At 41.1% G+C, this 18,976-nt stretch overlaps 2 long non-coding RNA genes across 8 annotated transcripts; one reads left to right on the top strand and one right to left on the bottom strand.

Annotated features, from left to right (window-relative positions):
* Positions 1 to 6,075: 6,075 nt before the first annotated feature.
* On the bottom strand, positions 6,076 to 8,304 carry LOC127933104 (uncharacterized). The gene is made up of 3 exons (XR_008147407.1): positions 8,175 to 8,304; positions 7,882 to 8,077; positions 6,076 to 7,783 (listed from the first exon to the last, which is right to left on the bottom strand). It is a non-coding gene; the product is annotated as an uncharacterized LOC127933104 (long non-coding RNA).
* A 952-nt stretch (positions 8,305 to 9,256) lies between these two features.
* Positions 9,257 to 13,820, top strand: LOC118389888 (uncharacterized). Of its 7 annotated transcripts, none has more exons than XR_008147403.1 (4): positions 9,257 to 9,366; positions 11,026 to 11,135; positions 11,253 to 12,162; positions 12,271 to 13,820. It is a non-coding gene; the product is annotated as an uncharacterized LOC118389888 (long non-coding RNA). The 7 variants fall into 7 exon arrangements; XR_004826871.2 differs by having other exon boundaries at positions 11,641 to 12,162; positions 12,271 to 13,819; XR_008147404.1 differs by having other exon boundaries at positions 9,263 to 9,366; positions 9,870 to 11,135.
* Positions 13,821 to 18,976: the final 5,156 nt, after the last annotated feature.

Here is an 18,976-nt window from a genome sequence, read left to right as displayed (position 1 = left end):
AGCCTTGTCTCAGGATGGTGAGTTGGTGGTTGAAGATATCCCTCTAGTGGTGTGGGGGCTGTGCTTTGGCAAAGTGGGTGGGGTTATATCCTTCCTGTTTGGCCCTGTCCGGGGGTGTCCTCGGATGGGGCCACAGTGTCTCCTGACCCGTCCTGTCTCAGCCTCCAGTATTTATGCTGCAGTAGTTTGTGTCGGGGGGCTAGGGTCAGTTTGTTATATCTGGAGTACTTCTCCTGTCCTATTCGGTGTCCTGTGTGAATCTAAGTGTGCGTTCTCTAATTCTCTCCTTCTTTCTTTCTCTCTCTTGGAGGACCTGAGCCCTAGGACCATGCCCCAGGACTACCTGACATGATGACTCCTTGCTGTCCCCAGTCCACCTGGCCATGCTGCTGCTCCAGTTTCAACTGACCTGAGCCCTAGGACCATGCCCCAGGACTACCTGACATGATGACTCCTTGCTGTCCCCAGTCCACCTGGCCATGCTGCTGCTCCAGTTTCAACTGACCTGAGCCCTAGGACCATGCCCCAGAACTACCTGACATGATGACTCCTTGCTGTCCCCAGTCCACCTGGCCATGCTGCTGCTCCAGTTTCAACTGACCTGAGCCCTAGGACCATGCCCCAGGACTACCTGACATGATGACTCCTTGCTGTCCCCAGTCCACCTGGCCATGCTGCTGCTCCAGTTTCAACTGACCTGAGCCCTAGGACCATGCCCCAGGACTACCTGACATGATGACTCCTTGCTGTCCCCAGTCCGCCTGGCCATGCTGCTGCTCCAGTTTCAACTGACCTGAGCCCTAGGACCATGCCCCAGGACTACCTGACATGATGACTCCTTGCTCTCCCCAGTCCACCTGGCCATGCTGCTGCTCCAGTTTCAACTGACCTGAGCCCTAGGACCATGCCCCAGGACTACCTGACATGATGACTCCTTGCTGTCCCCAGTCCACCTGGCCATGCTGCTGCTCCAGTTTCAACTGACCTGAGCCCTAGGACCATGCCCCAGGACTACCTGACATGATGACTCCTTGCTGTCCCCAGTCCACCTGGCCATGCTGCTGCTCCAGTTTCAACTGACCTGAGCCCTAGGACCATGCCCCAGGACTACCTGACATGATGACTCCTTGCTGTCCCCAGTCCACCTGGCCATGCTGCTGCTCCAGTTTCAACTGACCTGAGCCCTAGGACCATGCCCCAGGACTACCTGACATGATGACTCCTTGCTCTCCCCAGTCCACCTGGCCATGCTGCTGCTCCAGTTTCAACTGACCTGAGCCCTAGGACCATGCCCCAGGACTACCTGACATGATGACTCCTTGCTGTCCCCAGTCCACCTGGCCATGCTGCTGCTCCAGTTTCAACTGACCTGAGCCCTAGGACCATGCCCCAGGACTACCTGACATGATGACTCCTTGCTGTCCCCAGTCCACCTGGCCATGCTGCTGCTCCAGTTTCAACTGACCTGAGCCCTAGGACCATGCCCCAGGACTACCTGACATGATGACTCCTTGCTGTCCCCAGTCCACCTGGCCATGCTGCTGCTCCAGTTTCAACTGACCTGAGCCCTAGGACCATGTCCCAGGACTACCTGACATGATGACTCCTTGCTGTCCCCAGTCCACCTGGCCATGCTGCTGCTCCAGTTTCAACTGACCTGAGCACCTAGGACCATGCCCCAGGACTACCTGACATGATGACTCCTTGCTGTCCCCAGTCCACCTGGCCATACTGCTGCTCCAGTTTCAACTGACCTGAGCCCTAGGACCATGCCCCAGGACTACCTGACATGATGACTCCTTGCTGTCCCCAGTCCACCTGGCCATGCTGCTGCTCCAGTTTCAACTGACCTGAGCCCTAGGACCATGCCCCAGGACTACCTGACATGATGACTCCTTGCTGTCCCCAGTCCACCTGGCCATGCTGCTGCTCCAGTTTCAACTGACCTGAGCCCTAGGACCATGCCCCAGGACTACCTGACATGATGACTCCTTGCTCTCCCCAGTCCACCTGGCCATGCTGCTGCTCCAGTTTCAACTGACCTGAGCCCTAGGACCATGCCCCAGGACTACCTGACATGATGACTCCTTGCTGTCCCCAGTCCACCTGGCCATGCTGCTGCTCCAGTTTCAACTGACCTGAGCCCTAGGACCATGCCCCAGGACTACCTGACATGATGACTCCTTGCTGTCCCCAGTCCACCTGGCCATGCTGCTGCTCCAGTTTCAACTGACCTGAGCCCTAGGACCATGCCCCAGGACTACCTGACATGATGACTCCTTGCTGTCCCCAGTCCACCTGGCCATGCTGCTGCTCCAGTTTCAACTGACCTGAGCCCTAGGACCATGCCCCAGGACTACCTGACATGATGACTCCTTGCTGTCCCCAGTCCACCTGGCCATGCTGCTGCTCCAGTTTCAACTGACCTGAGCCCTAGGACCATGCCCCAGGACTACCTGACATGATGACTCCTTGCTGTCCTCATGTGGAGGTGGGGTGGAGCGGCAGACACATGCATCTCGGTCATGCTCCCTCTAATCCACAATATATATATATACACACACAAACAGGCTATGGGTCATACACATACAGTACATACAAACATACCCCCACCCACAATGTATAGCCAACGTGTACTTTACACATTTCATTTTCATATATTGCTACTCAAATTTTTTTTTTAAATCACAAATAATATTTTATATTATTAATTTCAAACAACGGCATTAGCATGAGAAGAACTTACCAGTCCAAAACGATGACCTCTGTATAAAAAATATTCCTCCATTTGGGAATCGCTAAATGAATCGTCCTCCAACAATCTCTGTCTCGCTTTCCCGATCAGTGTCTTCTAAAATTGTGTGTACATCTGTATATCTAGACTTAGATTTAGCTTTCCCTGACTTAGTCGCAATACTGATTGATATATAAACAGCTGAAGATGCGTTTTACCAAAATAATTCTGTGCGTAACATGCGTGGCTCCATCCGGTATGAATCTTCAATGGCGAATGACCCTCTTTACGCCGGAGTTTACTACATGGGTTGGTCTTCCAACACAACCATTACATATTGCCGTTCACCTCAGCTCATTGGCTATCTACCCAGCTATATTTCAAGACTATCAGTGGTCATTGGGTTAAAATAGTCAATCAACGAAACAGAGGTCATATCATTGGTGCACAATGATGTCATTACTTGTTGTCAAATCGGTTTCTTTCAGTCAATACGTCCAGCGAAATGACCCATCACGTTTGGTTGTGTTACAAACAAACCAGTTGATTGCAATGAAACCAAACATGACTCACGTTTAGTGTGTGTATTTACATCGAATGTGTCGTCGAAAATGGAATGAGACGGAATTCATCACACAAGCGGTTCACAAAATGTTTCGTGTTCGGCTATAAAAATTGATTTTATCAAACAAAACCCTTCATTGTGTAAAAATGAGCATTGGTATTGCAAACAGGGCAAGATCATCATAGGTAAACAATTTATTTTATTGCAATTTGTGATGTTACGCCTGTGCTGGTTGAAAAAGTTTTTTTATGGGGCTTTGTTCTCAGATAATTGCATCATATTCATTCGCAGTAAATCCTTTTTTTAAATCTGACAACGCAGTTGGATTAGCAAGATTCTAGGCTTTCGACCCAAGTGAGACACTTGTATTTTCATGAATGTTTAATATGACTATTTATGTAGCGATCACCGTATGTTGTCGAATTTAATCCCGCTAACGGGTTCGGTGCGCAGAGAGGTTAATATGGCCAACTCTTTGGAAATCCTAGCAAATAGAACAACTGAGAGTCTTGAGTTAATTATGGCTGAGATGGTTGCCATTCGGACTGTGGTGATGCAAAATCGTTTGGCCCTTGATTATCTTCTGTCTTCACAAGGGGGTAGATGTGCTGTTATTGGTGCTGAATGCTGTACTTACATTCCTGATAATTCTGAAGAAATAACTGACCTAATACAAAAATCAGGACTGAGGGCGCTAAATATCATGATTACAATCCAGATGTTTTAGGCTCAGTCATGTGGTTGTCTTCCACATTCGGTACATGGGAAAGTTTTTTGGTGAGCATGATACTTCCAATAGTGGGAGTTGTGGTTATTTTTCTCATCCTCATCCAGGCCATCAAGTGTGCTATTGCCCAATGTTTGTCTGTTAAAATCTGACGGTCCAACTCATCCCAAACCATTTCAATTAGGTTGAGGTCGGGGGATTGTGGAGGCCAGGTGATCTGATGCAGCACTCCATCACTCTCCTTCTTGGTCAAATAGCCCTTACATAGCCTGGAGGTGTGTTGAAAAGCAAATTATAGTCCCACTAAATGCAAACCAGATGGGATGGCGTATCGCTGCAGAATGCTGTGGTAGCCATGCTGGTTAAGTGTGCCTTGAATTCTAAATAAATCAACGACAGTGTCACCAGCAAAGTACCTCCACACCTCCTCTTCCATGCTTCACGTTGGGAACCACACATGCAGAGATCATCCATTCACCTACTCTGCGTCTCACAAAGACACAGAGGTTGGAACCAAAAATTTCAAATTTGGACTCATCAGACTAAAGGACAGAATTCCACCAGTCTAATGTCCATGACTTGTGTTTCTTGGTCCAAGCAAGTCTCTTCTTCTTGATGTCCTTTAGTAGTGGTTTCTTTGCAGCAATTCGACCATGAAGGCCTGATTCACGCAGTCTCCTCTGAAAAGATGTTATGTGTCTGTTACTTGACTCTGTGAAGCATTTATTTGGCCTGAAATCTAAGGTGCAGTTAACTCTAATGAACTTGTGTTCTGCAGCAGAGGTAACTCTGGGTCTTCCTTTCCTGTGGCAGTGCTCATGAGATCCAGATTCATCATGGCCCTTGATGATTTTTGCGACTGCACTTGAAGAAACTTGACATTTTCCAGATTGACTGACTTCATGTCTTAAAGTAATGATGGGCTGTAATTTCTCTTTGCTTATTTGAGCAGTTCTTGCCATAATATGGACTTAGTATTTTTCAAATAGGGCTATCTTCTGTATACCACCCTACCGTGTCACAACACAACTGATTGGCTCCAACGCATTAACAAGGAAAGAAATTCCACAAATAAACGTTTAACAAGGCACACCTGTTAATTTAAATGCATTCCAGGTGACTATCTCATGAAGCTGGTTGAGAGAATAACAAGAGTGTGCAAAGCTTTCATCAAGGGTAAGGGTAGCTAGCTACTTTGAAGAATCTCAAATATAAAATACATTTTGATTTGTTTAACACTTTTTTGGTTACTACATGATTCCATATGTGTCATTTCACAGTTCTGATGTCTTCACTATTATTCTACAATGTAGAAAATAGTAAAAATAAAGAAAAACCTTAAATTAGTAGGTGTGCCCAAACCTTTGACTGGTACTCTCTTATCTTAGAATATGTTAAATCAGTGTGGGAAATAATTTAGCAGAGTGCTCTTCACAGAATATTCAATAGGATACTACTACAGAGTAAAGTCATATGAATTCCAATGAGATTTCCGAATAATAGGCTACTTAACAGTTCATTGACTTTGCCTACTCATCAGGACATGCATATTTGCCGGGCTGCGCCATGCATGGTTTTGACTAGATTCATTAGTAAGATGAGACAGACAACGGTATATGTCTTCAGTCGAAAGCTGAGTGGCATCTCTGCGCGGCAGGAGCTTGAAACTGCGTGGATATTTATCCGTGGCATTCACTCTTCTTTATCCACGGCAACGAGAGGAAGAGTAGTAGCCTACCGTGAGCAAAACCCACAACACTGAGACCGGAATGGTTTGATTTTCATCAGCTCGATTCTATCTGCTGGACATGGCAGAAATGATCAACAACCTCATCATGCTTTGATGCGAACATTTTCTCGCGTTCACTCAGGAGACCCTTAACTTCCAGACAAGACAGCAATAGACATGCACAGGTTGTTGCACACAGACTGCCACGAAAATTTAAACATTTCCACTATTCAACAGCAGCTGGTGCAAGAAATCAAGACAAATAAATACCCAACCAAAAACTCAAGTCGTAAAACAAGCGGGAAACGTCATCTTATGAATGGTCGGGTAAGCAGCCGCCGGTAAAGACAGTCATTTGTTCATGGATGCATCTTTTTCAGTTTAAGTTTTTGTGATATACCCCACATCTGAACTATTATTTTCGTATATGGAGTGGTTCTCGTATGGAAAAGAAAAATACATTTTGATTTGTATCTTCTATGCACAAGTTGATAATGTGTGAAAGAAAAATCGAATAAGAATCTGTAGTGCATGATTTGACAATGAAGATAAAATAAATGCTTTAAATTAAATAAATGCTTTCCTTATAGGCTCCACATTACAAACAATGACAAAAAGGAGAAAAAATGTAATATTTGTATAGGCCCATGAACAAAAAAAATCAGATATGAGTTTCCATGGTGAGATAACATATGCATTTAGATCATGTTTACAAGACTATTAACTATCTCATTGGAAACTTGTCACTTCAGAATATAAGCCCTGCCAGGAAAGAACCCAAGGGGGCATAAGTAGTGATAGAGGCATATTTTTCATGACATCTTATACCAACGTTTTTGGTGCAGTCTGGACCAGCCTTGATTTCAACGTCCAAGGACGTAATTTTTTGGTCCAGACCAATCATAGACTTCGATGTTTGGTTTAGATTTTGTCCGGTTTGGACTGGCCTTGAGTTCAATGTCCACAGACGTCCGGTCCGGCCTATATTTGGCCCAAACATAGAAGTCTATAATTGATTCAAATTTTGTCCGGACCGTTCATGATTTGGCCCAAACATAGACGTCTATAATTGGTTCAGATTTGGTCTGGTTCAGACAAAATCTGAACCAATCTTAGACAACTATGTTTCACAACTCTGGACAGCACAGTACACACAGTACAGTAGAGCACAGCAGAGTGCAGTACACAGTACAGTAAAGTACACTAGAGTAAAGTATAGTGTACTGTACCCTACTCTACAGAATAAAACCTCACTGTTCTGTACCATACTGTACTACGCTCTACTGTAATATTCAAACTTGTGAAACAACCTGGACGTCTATGATTTGTTCAGATTTGGATCGCACTGAACAAATTTGCACTGGCTTGGGGTCCAAGTGCATTCGAATAATACCCAGCATACTTTGCAAGTGTTTGTTTTTACATTTACATTTAGTTTATTCAGCAGATACTCTTATCCAGAGCAACTTAGAGTCAGTGCATTCAACTAAGGTAGATAAACAAAAATGTTATTCTAGTTGAAGGGGTCTGTTGGTTTATTCTGTAATAATGACTAAATCTTACATGAATATTAAACATGAAATATCAAAACCAAATGTACACGCCTTTGTTAATATGTATTGGCAATAACTAACTTAATGGTGAGGCATAAAATGTATCTTTTGTCAGGCTGGATGTTTGAAATATTAGTTTTTTGGACTACTTTGAACATCATAGCTGCCAGTTTCAAAGCTTTTGAAAAAACTAACATAAGTGCATGTGACCGATGGGAACAATAATAACAATACTTTTTTTTTATATCAAGAGGCTTGAAAAATTATTATTGTGATATAATGCTTATTTAATTGAATGTATGTGCAATTGAAATTTGGCCATAGAATTCATTTCCGAAAAATATGTATTTTCAACTTCTGTAAATTATGACTTTTCAGTGTCTTGAAAATACGTATTTTTGTCATCCGGAAAATACGTATTTTCACCTTTTCATTCAGCACCCAAATTCAACGTACTGAAAATACGTATTTTCACCTTTTCATTCACCACCCAAATTCAACGTACTGAAAATACGTATTTTCACCTTTTCATTCAGCACCCAAATTCAACGTACTGAAAATACATATTTTCACCTTTTCATTCAGCACCCAAATTCAACGTACTGAAAATACGTATTTTCACCTTTTCATTCAGCACCCAAATTCAACGTACTGAAAATACATATTTTCACCTTTTCATTCAGCACCCAAATTCAACGTACTGAAAATACGTATTTTCACCTTTTCATTCAGCACCCAAATTCAACGTACTGAAAATACATATTTTCACCTTTCATTCAGCACCCAAATTCAACGTACTGAAAATACGTATTTTCACCTTTTCATTCAGCACCCAAATTCAACGTACTGAAAATACGTATTTTCACCTTTTCATTCAGCACCCAAATTCAACGTACTGAAAATACGTATTTTCACCTTTTCATTCAGCACCCAAATTCAACGTACTGAAAATACATATTTTCACCTTTTCATTCAGCACCCAAATTCAACGTACTGAAAATACGTATTTTCACCTTTTCATTCAGCACCCAAATTCAACGTACTGAAAATACATATTTTCACCTTTTCATTCAGCACCCAAATTCAACGTACTGAAAATACGTATTTTCACCTTTTCATTCAGCACCCAAATTCAACGTACTGAAAATACATATTTTCACCTTTTCATTCAGCACCCAAATTCAACATACTGAAAATACGTATTTTCAACGTCCGTAAAGGTAGTCTTTTCGACGTCCGTATAAGATATTTTTTCAACATCCAGAAAATATATTTTCTAAACTTTCATTCAGCACCTGAAATGCACGTTTATTTTAGATATTTTATTTAACCTTTGTTTAACTATGCAAGTCAGTAAAGAACAAATTCTTACTGCTTACACATGTCAATGTCTGGAACTTCCTGCTTACACATGTCAATATCTGACGTCTTTTCAATGTAATTTTGGTTACTGGGTGGTAGTTTGGGTATGTGTTGGCTTCTAATGGTAATCTTTTGTCTGTGTAATTGCACTGTTTTGCTGCATATTTCCTTCTGTTCCACTGAATGCAATTTTGATGTTCTATTATGACAACATTTGTTTTCAGAATTTAACAAATAGGACTATATATTTTATTTCATTATCCTTTACAATCCACCATGATTTACCCCCAAAATATTTTTATCCCATTTATTTCCGCCAATAATTAGTCAAATTATCGCAATAATTTGACCCTGGAAATACATTATGACAATTAGATTTTCCCGTAATGTTTTTAAGCAATTAACATAAATACGTGCAGCCATTTTATTTACATTTCTGTATCTAAATAAGCAGGTAGGCATATCAGTTCCAACAACAACACAGCTGGAAAACGACAGTTTCTCGAAATTTGCACAAAAAATAATAATAATATTTGACTGCTAAGTGGTCATCCATGTTCTCATGCATTCTTGTTTTACTTTTGTAAGTAAATTGGCAGTTTGTTGGGGAGAAGAACGTCAAGGAAAGTTTTGCTAGCTGGCTAATTTTAGCTAGCTAGCTAACGTTAGCTCTCTGGCTAATTCTCCATGGACATGGTAAGTTAAATTTAAATTTGTACCCATTGTAGCTAGTTAGCTATCTAATGTTTTGACATTTTATATGTTTAGTTATTAATGACAGTAAGAGTGTGTGTGTGTGTGTGTGTGTGTGTGTGTGTGTGTGTGTGCGTGCGTGCGTGTGTGAGAGAGAAATGATGATCACAATAACTTTAGAAAACATTGTCATGCCAGCTGTGTGTATGTCTTTGTGAGAGAGGGGGAGAGAGATGATCACAATAATTTATAGAAAAGGTTGTTATCATGTCAACATTCTCGTGTGAGTGAGTGAGTGAGTGAGTGCGCGCGAGAGAGGGTTGATGAATGCAAATAGGAAACATTGACTGTGTGTGACATTGTTATCTAGCCTAATTCTTGAAACATGTACCTCCCAATACGAATGTGAAGTTTTTCTTGATTCATCAGGGATCCTTGCCTATCCCCCCCAACACTCATTCTAACACCTTTCAACTACATTCAATTATTGATTCTCTTTATTGCAGTAATCTTCTAGCTTGGATGGCAGACAGAAGTTATTTAGCCGGCTGACTAAGAAATGTAAAAAGCTTATGTTTTGTTGTCGCTCTCTCTCCATCTGTCTGCTTATTATTAGTAAAAAAATGTTTTACCAAGTTGACTGAGAACACATTCTCAGCAACAACCTGGGGAATATAGTTACAGTCGAGATGAAGGAACCAATTGGAAGCAAGGGATGATTAGGTGACCATGAGGGCCTGTTGGATGAATTTAGTTTTGTGTTCATTAACCAATTCAATTAAAACACTCTGTCCACTTCTAAGGATTTGTAAGGTTCTCATTTGCATGAAATGGACAGAGACCAGCCATCAAGATTAGCCAATAGCGTTTATTCTCGTGAGCTCTGCCCATCATTTCATGTACATTGGTTTATATACCTATCATTTCATCATACATATCCCTCCTCCTCTCAGACAATGACAAAGCTGCTTTTCAATTCCATTCCAACACGTACATATTGCTTATCATATGCTACCACATGTTACACAATCTACTGCAAGCCCAACGGTTTCTCCCCTCCCTGGTTGGGGACCAGACATCTTTCCTGTTGTTAGTTTCACTGTGGTCACAAGTTGTCTGTTAACACTTCCTCTTTACCTATATACAAACATATTCTTCATCAGTCAGCATAGAATTCTGTTAGTTATAATTCTACGTTAAATGTATACATCATTTAGTCATTATTGATAAAAATCCTTCAACGGGGCCAGATTGGGATTAACACCCCTACATTTACGATAAATGCCATGGGATCTTTAGTGCCCACAGAGAGTCAGGACACCCGTTTAACATCCTATCCAGTACCCTACACAGAGCAATGTCCCCAATCACTGCCCTGGGGAATTGAGATATTTTTTAAGACCAGAGGAAAGATTGCCTCCTACTGGCCCTCCAACACCACTTCCATCAGCATCTGGTCCCCCATACAGGGACTGACTCGGACCAACCCTGCTTAGCTTCAAAAGTAAGCCAGCAGTGGGATGCAGGGTGGTATGCTGCTGGCCATTGCTGAAGGGCAACATAGTCAATGTACTTGCTAGGCTAGTCTAACATTCTAAAGACATGTCTTCTGTCGTAGCTAGGTTAACTTAAAGGTGAATCATGATTTGTCTGTCTTTACAGTTCCTTAAACATGTCAATGACCTGATGCGTGCTTGTCCACCCACCTATTCTCCCACATCCCAGGGAAAAGAGAGCAGAACCAGTCCTTCTTAAATCCATAGTCATTGACAGTAAGTTGTGAAATGTTTTGTTTTCTCTTTAATAATATGTATTGATTCCTACTAAACAGCTTGGTTAGAGCTAGGTTTGTACTATGCTGATTATCATTAGTATTTTCTCTGCATCAGGTCTCACTGAGACTGTATTCCCCAAAAGACATGCTATTCCGCTTCCCATGATTGCTTGATCTTAGTGTAAGTAGATCCAATTGAAATAGCACTGCTTCTAATAATACAAGTTTGTAAAGCAAATAACATCCTATTTTAACTCTCTTTTTTAGACCTTCCTTGGTGAGCCACGTAAAGTTCCTCCCCTTTCTCTTGCTCATTCTCCCTGTCGCTCACTCAAACATGTTGCAGAGATGTGGAAGAGATTTGCGAATTCCATCTAATTAGCAATGTTTGCTGCAGGAATGATATGACAGACACACAACTTCTGAAAAATATAATATTTTATTGTCTCTATTTGTCTCTTTACATATACTTACATTTTTGTATTTACCTTCCTTTTTTTAAGACTGCCAAGCTGTCCTGGATTGGGGGAACTGTCCGGGATAATGTCCTCGGGATTATAGAGTGGTGTGTTTATAAAAAGTTGTTGTAATATTAAAACATGTATTAGGATTAAGCAACACTACCTTATTTAGCGTCAATTTAAACAATGTAATGATCCAACTACTGTCTAATTTTAAAATGTTTCAGATTGATGACCAATGAATTAATGTCCCACTTCAATATGAAGGGACAGAGGAGCAAACATGCCTTGCTACCACTCATGTGTGCTCCATTGTAATTGGTAAATAAATGTGAGCAGTTGAGACATTTGACATAGACGATGCAATATTTTAAATATATTTTACTGTGCGTTACTGTTGTCGTGTCCTGCATGCCCACATTATGCCAATCTGTAATTTAGTCTCTTTTTATGCTTACATTAAGTGTCATGAAAGGCCAGAAAACTTGGGAGGTTGATGTGTTGCGGGCCGTCGGTAAAGTCCTAAAATGTGCACCTGACCGCTGTGGTGGAGGAGGACCTAAAGTATGTATATGAGCAAGTTGCTCTTGTTTAAAGACATCTCTAAGCTATAACTAGTTAAAAAATCTCTAAATCGATAAAGTTCTAATGCGCTGATTCTCATCACTGCAGATCTGACCCATCACACCACTCTTCAAAAGGGCCATTGCGCTCCAGATCACCTTCTTTGCTCAGAGGTCCTTGATGAGGATCTTCCCCACCACACCAATCTTAATAATCATCAATAATAAAAAGCAATACGCCTTCATATACTCTGCCCCATTCTTTCTATGCATGTAATGTCTGTGGGTAAATTATGAAAGAATTACTGTATGCAGATGTGCATAGAATTGTTTGATTTATTGTAAATGTAAGAATGTTTTGCAGATTGAAACTAATTGGTGACTATGGAAACAAATAAATGTAATGAACAATGTTTTCAATATCCAACTTTATCCCCTGCAATACTTTTTACAGTAGGTAATAAGCTGTAGTCAGGTGGTCATTACCAGGTTATGATAAAGTCTTAACTATGACCAGTACATTATACCGGTAGCAAATAATATAGTGGTCAGAATTATCACCAGCTGGTCGTACGGTGGTCAGAAAAATACGTAGTATTCTGGTCATAAAACATGTTTGTGACCAGAATAAGAGGTCTTTAAAAGACGTCATACAGACGTCTTTCAACCAGGTTTTTCCCACTGCGGATGAATCACGCAGTTCAGTGCCCATTATCCAATGAGGTTTTGATTGACAGTGCAGTTTACTTTGGGGCAAGTTTAATGTAAATAAGCCTTAATGACAAATGATGATTGCTGACATGCTGAAAAATCTTATTGTCTAGAAGAGCAATGGTTAGAAATAAAAACAATGTTCTGGAGCACTTAGGGGACTAGTCTATTGTTGTATTAATTTATTGCAGGCAAGTGTAATTACTACAGAAGGTTTGAATAGACTCACAGAAAAACATCTTGTTATTTTGGACACCTACAATGAATTTAAGGAACTTCAAAGTATACATTTAATATTTGCAAGCCTCTAGTGATGAAGCACAAAAAGGGTGCCACACTGTGCAAGCAAACAGTATTGACAGTTGTTTTACAGTTTTAGTCTGGTAAAGGATACATTTATGCACACATTAGATTTTTCTATGTTAACCATTTTCTATCAAAAAGAGACTAGCTCCCATGTAATCATATTAATTATGATCTAAAATGCAAAAATGGTCCAAGATAAAGTGCCTCATAGGAGTGTTTATGAATACAGGCCCTGCCATTAAGACTCATTTAGGTTGCAACTGTGGCACAAGCCAGTTTTTCACACCCCTGTACTTATTTTTTAAGATCCTTTGCCGTTGGTACAGTCACTCTGCTCCCACCTCAGTGCTGGAGCAGTAGAGCTTGAGGCTGGTTGTCACTCTTCAGATGTCACCATTGTAAACATTGGAGGACTGACTTTATAGAGACATCCCTTAATTCATTATTTTCTGGTAAAATAAACTTGACGTCAAGTGTAGCAGGATATCAGTGATCACCTTCAATGACCAGCACTTCCTAACCCACACACCCAATTTACTGGAAAGGTTTTTGACCTCTGAGAAAAGACTGCTTTATTATTTTGTCCTTATTTGCCACAGGTCATATTTCAGAGAATATTTTTAAGCAGCTCCCCAAAATGTCCCTTGTCCAATAAATCACCTCTCTCCTTGTAACTCCAGACTCCAGTCATTTCAAGAACTCTATTCTGCATTCTCTATATGTGTGGACTCAATTAAAGCCAAACATATTTCCTCAGTCCGCAGCATGGCAATGGTAGCTAATGTATTTCCCAGCTGTTATAGTGATAATCTGTTATAGTTGTTTTTTGGTAACGAGCCATGGATACTTACACTGTTGGACACATTTTGTTCAGTCTTAATAACTAGCAATGACTTAAAGGCACCAGACTAGAATGACAAAGTATAGATATATGGTAGATGAGTGCAGCACGTCAGCATAGTTCAGAAAGGAAACACCACGTAGAATTATGTTTAATCATTTATTAAATCATCAATAATTCAAGGTTTGAAAACACTCTGCTCCTTCAGGGTAGCTCACTGCCCAAGCAAAGCGTCAATATATAAAATTACCTACAAGCAGTGAGTGTGGTAAGCAGAAAAACAGAACCTAACAGGTGGAGAAAAACAGAACCTAACAGGTGTAGGCTGGGGTGGTGGTGGGAGCAAAATAAGCAAACGCATACTAGCAGTAGCAGCAAGCGGCAGCAGGATATGTGAGCAGAACCAGTCAGCTTAATAGTGTTAGGTTCTTATTTTTCAGAGTAAATAACTCACAGACACTAGAGAAGCTTTAACCAAGTTATCATTCCCAAAGGTTCTGTACAGCTGAAATCAGACAGCAAAACATATTAGACATCACAGTTCATAAAGATCCTACTTAAGACAGAGTTAATGGCTCCACAGGAAAGAAGGTAACCAGATACCAACCCTGATAATTCCATACAAAATTAGCCGTTTCCAGCTACAATAGTCATTTACAACATTAACAATGTCTACACTCTATTTCTGATCAATTTTATGTTATTTTAAATGGGCAAAAAAATTGATTTTCTTTCAAAAACAAGGACATTTCTAATTGACCCGAAACTTTTGAACAGTACTGTATATAATTGAGTTAACAAGAAACTTGCATACAAACATGGTCTCGTTTTTGTTTTCTTGAGTAAGGCAGCTCCAAAATGCAGGTGTTTCAGCCTAGCTCAGTGCTTTTTGTGGTGGTGGTGCGGGCCACCAGAAAATAGGAGCATTGCACCGTGATTGGCTCAGTATTCTGTCACTCATGGGGACCTTGCGCAATCGCCGAGCTTCAGTCCTTTAGTAATGGTAGACACCCACACCCTACCATAGAGTTATATTACAAGTGCCCTTCCAAGACAGCTCAAGGTCATTGGCCACAGAAATTACATCAAATCACGTTGTATGTACAGTAGCTTTGATCTTACTTTACTTACAAAACTTCCAAGATGGCGTAGCAGTAAGACGTCTTTGTCTTTTGTCCTGTCCCTTGTATATATCTTTTTACATAATTTTCTTTGCATATATTTTAAAAATATTTTCCTAAACCTCAACTTCTAAATACTCTCCTGCAACCCGCCTCACCCAATGTGGCGTGGATCTGCTTTTTTCTAAAGTATTTCTATTTACCTCCGAACTGGAATACCTCAACTGAAGCTAGCTAGAGCTTCTTGTGACTCTCAAACCCGGATCCGGGAGCATAATCATCGCCTGACACGAATTAGCATAACACAACGGACATAAATCTTCCTAGAAAATATTCCTATTCATGAAAATCACAAGTGAAATATATTGGAACACAGCTTAGCCTTTTGTTAATCACCCTGTCATCTCAGATTTTGAAAATATGCTTTACAGCCAACGCTAGACAAGCATTTGTGTAAGTTTATCATAGCATTATGCCTTGCTAGCAGCAGGCAACCTTGTCACGGAAATAATAAAATCAATCAAATTAAATCGTTTACCTTTGATGAACTTCGGATGTTTTCACTCACGAGACTCCCAGGTAGACAGCCAAAGTTCATTTTTTCCCAAAATATTATTTTTGTAGGCGAAACAGCTCCGTTTGTTCTTCACTTTTGGCTGAGAAATTCCCCGGAAATTGCAGTCACCACAACTCCGAAAAATATTCCAAATTACGTCCATAATATCGACAGAAACATGGCAAACGTTGTTTAGAATCCATCCTCAAGTTGTTTTTCTAATATCTATTCGATAATATATCCGTCAGGACAATTCGTTTTTCTCTAGGACCGATTGGAGTAATGGCTACCTCTGTATTTTACGCGCGAATCTCTCTCGGAGCTACTATGTGACCACTTACGCAATGTGGCCGCCTACGGCCATTCTTCAACAGAAATGCGTAAAACTACATCACAATGCTGTAGACACCTTGGGGAATACGTAGAAAGCGTAAGCTCGTTGATGGTACATTCACAGCCAAATAGGGAGTCATTGGAACGCAGCGCTTTCAAAACCTGGGGCACTTCCGGGATTGAATTTTTCTCAGGCTTTCGCCTGCAACATCAGTTCTGTTATACTCAGAGACAATATCTTTACAGTTTTGGAAACGTTAGAGTTTTCTATCGAAAGCTGACAATTATATGCATATTCTAGCATCTTTTCCTGACAAAATACCCCGTTTAAAACGGGAACGTTTTTTTTTTTAACAAAAATGAAAATACTGCCCCCTAGTACCAACAGGCTAGCTAACTAGCTAACTTCCTACCAGCTATCAGTTAGCAAACCATTGCTAGAGGTCATAAGCTAACCTTTAGCTCGGAAAGCTCTCGCCAGTTCGTACAACGCGTTTCAAACCAGAGCATAACGGCCCTATTTTTCTCTCCATATCCCCGGATTCCTAGCACAAACTCTGAACATTTTCATCTGGATCTTCGCAACTAGCTAACCGCAATCCCGGGTGACCATTCTTGGCTAGCGTTTCCATCCTGGAGCAAGCACCAATTTCTCTCCATATCCCCATGGATTCCTAGCACAAACTCTGAACATTTTCATCTGGATCTTCGCAACTAGCTAACCGCAATCCCCCCAAAGGCTAACTTGTGACCATTCTTGGCTAACTGCGTTTCCATCCTGGAGCAAGCACCAATTAGCCTGAAGTTAGCCTGGCCAGGGCTCCTGTGTCTCGTCCACTGTCCTGGTTAGTGATTACTGTCTTATTTCACTGTACCTCATGGGCCCACCTACAATGACATCACGGTATAAACCCCTTCTACTCATCATTACTCAATGCCTAGGTTTACCTCCAATGTACTCACATCTTCCTTGCCTTTGTCACACTATGCCTTGAACCCCGTGCCCAGATCCTCTTTTACAACTGGAATACATTTAGGCGACATAATCTGCTCATTTGTTGACTTCTGTAACCGTAAAAGCCTTGGTTTCATGCATGTTAACATTAGAAGCCTACTCCCTAAGTTTGTTTTACTCACTGCTTTAGCACACTCTGCCAACCCGGATGTCTTAGTCGTGTCTGAATCCTGGCTTAGGAAAACCACCAAAAACCTTGAAATCTCCACCTGCTCGCCCATCCAGCATCACTACTCTTACTTAGAATACGTGGACAACTACAAATACCTAGGTGTCTGGTTAGACTGTAAACTCTCCTTCCAGACTCACATTAAGCATCTCCAATCCAAAATTAAATCTAGAATTGGCTTCCTATATCGCAACAAAGCATCCTTCACTCATGCTGCCAAACATACCCTCGTAAAACTGACCATCCTACCGATCCTCGACTTCGATGATGTCATCTATAAAATAGCCTCCAACACTCTACTCAACAAACTGGATGCAGTCTATCACAGTGTTGTTATCTACAAGTCTCTGCTAGGTAAAGCCCCGCCTTATCTCAGCTCACTGGTCACCATAGCAGCACCCACTCGTAGCACGAGCTCCAGCAGGTATATCTCACTGGTCACCCCCAAAGCCAATTCCTACTTTGGTAGTCTTTCCTTCCAGTTCTCTGTTGCCAATGACTGGAACGAACTGCAAAAATCTCTGAAGCTGAAGACTCATCTCCCTCACCAGCTGTCAGAGCAACTCACAGATCACTGCACCTGTACATAGCCCATCTGTAAACAGCCCATATATCTACCTACCTCATCCCCATACAGCATTTATTTATTTATTTGTCTTGCTCCTTTGCACCCCAGTATCACTACTTGCACATTCATCTTCTGCACGTCTTCAATCCCAGTGTTTAATTGCTATATTGTAATTACTTCGCCACCATGGCCTATTTATTGCCTTAACTCCCTTATCTTACCTCATTTGCACTCACTGTATATAGACTTTTTGTTTTCTTTTGTTTAACTGTATTATTGACTATGTTTTGTTTATTCCATGTGTAACTCTGTGTTGTTGTATGTGTCAAATTGCTATGCTTTATCTTGGCCAGGTCGCAGTTGCAAATGAGAACTTGTTCCCAACTAGCCTACCTGGTTAAATAAAAAAAATAAAACACTTTCACAATCTTAGCTAGCAGTCATCATCGTGAATCAAGTCTACTGGCAAATCCATTTTAATCCTTGTCATATGAAGATAAATAATGAAGAGAAAACATGATAAAACATCGGTGCTCATCGGCCATTGGATATAAACACAACAAGGGGAGTCCAAAAATGTCTTATATGCTGCTGCATAAATTATGTAATATGCCAGGGAGATATGGTCAGCTGTATCAGCTATGTTTTAAAAAAAGGCAGTAAATGAGGCTGAATGAATTGTGTCGCTACCAGACAAGGCTCCGCTGATAGCCAAGTGTAGCGGTGGTAATGATTCACTCCATTGTGCTGGAAAGAAAGCTCTGCTGTTCGGACAGCTTTATGTAGGCCCTAAATGTTTGTGGGCACTGCTTGTCGCAGAGTTTTCCCCACCAAGACTTACATGCTAAAATCGCCACTGATTAGGGTTAAGTGCCTCACTCAAGATGGACCAATATTAATTCATGTCTCTGAAAATCAAAAGTTCTAGGTTGAAAGGAAACATAGTTCTAATGGAAAAGAGTCTACCTGAGGAAATCCAACAGAAGTGATCTTTGGTGGGTCTCATGTATACTTCATGATATTTAAATTTAAAAAGGCTCTTCAGATTTGGACATTTTCTTTATTCAATCATTTAAATAATTATCTGACGAGTGTCTTCGAAAAGACACACCTCTATATCTTGGGAAGAAAGAATTTCATGTGGCTTGAAAGCTGTTATTCATTCTGTATGGAGAAAGCTTCAAACAACAAAAAG

This window comes from Oncorhynchus keta, chromosome 11, assembly GCF_023373465.1.
Source record: "Oncorhynchus keta strain PuntledgeMale-10-30-2019 chromosome 11, Oket_V2, whole genome shotgun sequence".
Classification (NCBI taxonomy): Eukaryota; Metazoa; Chordata; class Actinopteri; order Salmoniformes; family Salmonidae; genus Oncorhynchus; species Oncorhynchus keta.
Note: the sequence above shows the minus strand (reverse complement) of the source record. Positions and strands in the feature narration are given on the sequence as shown.